The sequence below is a fragment of the Pinus tabuliformis genome, chromosome 3_2, assembly GCF_031772625.1.
Source record: "Pinus tabuliformis cultivar Carrire ecotype Pingquan chromosome 3_2, CPIR1, whole genome shotgun sequence".
Lineage (NCBI taxonomy): Eukaryota > Viridiplantae > Streptophyta > Pinopsida > Pinales > Pinaceae > Pinus > Pinus tabuliformis.
The window spans coordinates 681174410-681175990 of record NC_142302.1 but is presented as its reverse complement, the minus strand read 5'-3'; positions in this window follow the sequence as shown (position 1 = coordinate 681175990).

The window sequence follows — 1581 nt, the reverse complement described above, 5'->3', positions numbered from 1 at the left end:
GTGGGACACGGAAGGGAGATCATAGATTAAGGTTTTGAATGAGAGGCTTCCACAAATGGCTTAACTTGTAGCCACCTTCACGATTCAAGTTATTCGGATGTTTTTTTATTCCAAGGGCTTTGTGAATGATCCAAATGGAATAGAAGGGAGCGGGGGCTAGGAATTTTGTTTGGTCAACCCTTGGCGCCTCAAGCCCAAAGGTTGGTAGCAACTTGTTGATGATACTTTTGTTGTTTGGTCCCATGGGATTCATGCCCTTCATGGCTTCCTAAACCACCTCAGTAGTTTGTCCCCTCACATCCAATTTACCGTGGAATTAGAAGAAAACTACTTTTTACCATTTGGTCTCTCGACATCCTGATGGTTTACTTTCTCATCAAGCGTCCCGCAGAAAGACCCACACTGATTGATACCTCCATGCCCATTCCCATCGTCATCTGGCCAAAAAAATTATCATCTCAAAGACCCTCTTTACTAGCACTATTTGCATTTATGACCCCCTGTTCCTCTATTAAGAAAAATCACATCTCATGAAAACCCTTAAAAACAATGGATATTCTTCTATCCATATCAACAAGGCTTATCGAGCAACTCGACTCCCTCCTTCTTAGCAACCTATGACCCTCCTCCTTATTGATTTGGGATAACATCGAATGTGCTCTAAGCCTCAAATTTTGCAGGGAGGCTTGGGCACACGTACTCCAAAGAACCCAAAAAGCATTTTGGGAAATTCCATCGAGAAACAATTTTATTAAAATAATTAATATTTTTAATGGAGTTCCTAAGTCTAAACTTAGGAAAATTAAAATATTAAATGGGTATTAATCTAATTGTGGGTGTAACTTATAGAAGAAGGCAGAGATCAAGCCAAAATTATATGAGCCTTTGATTAGGATTTAATATAGGTTGTCCGTTTTCCAACAAAAAGATATAAGAAGGGGCTTGAGGGTCATTTGGAAAACACACTGAGAGATCAAGAGATCAAATATCTAAAGTGAAAAGTTCTAAGGAGGAAGTTCTGATCGAGGATATTTCTTGCAATTGAGGGGCAGTGAGTATCCAGAAGAAGGAAATTTTCCTAGGTCGGAGAGTACAAGGCAGAGAGAAGGCAAAACGATGTCTAGAGAGAGGCAGACACTGGCCCACGCAGAGCTGACGCAGGGGCAGCACAGGCCTTAGAGGGAAATCGAATTCCTGGTGAGGAAATCGAGTTTCAGTAGTCGGGAGTCGAGGTGTGAGACCGGGAGGCAAGGATTCATATTTTCTAGCTAGCAGAGGGTCTAGAGAAGGAGAGATGTGATACCCAACATGGATGATGCAGGAACTGCATAGGAGTGATGCAGTTCTGCACAGAGGCTACGCAGAGGGTACACAGAGGCTCCAGTTCAGCGTGATCAGACTCAGATTCTCCCAGTGACAGGGTGAGATCATTTCACCATTCATTTTGTCTAGTTTCTCTCTGTATCAGATTGCTAGTTGAGCATCTAAGGATTGTACTCAGGTTTTCTCCTACATAATAATAAAACCCTCAGAACTGCTACACCGGTTTTCCCGCATTGGGTTTTTCCAGGGACATTTATC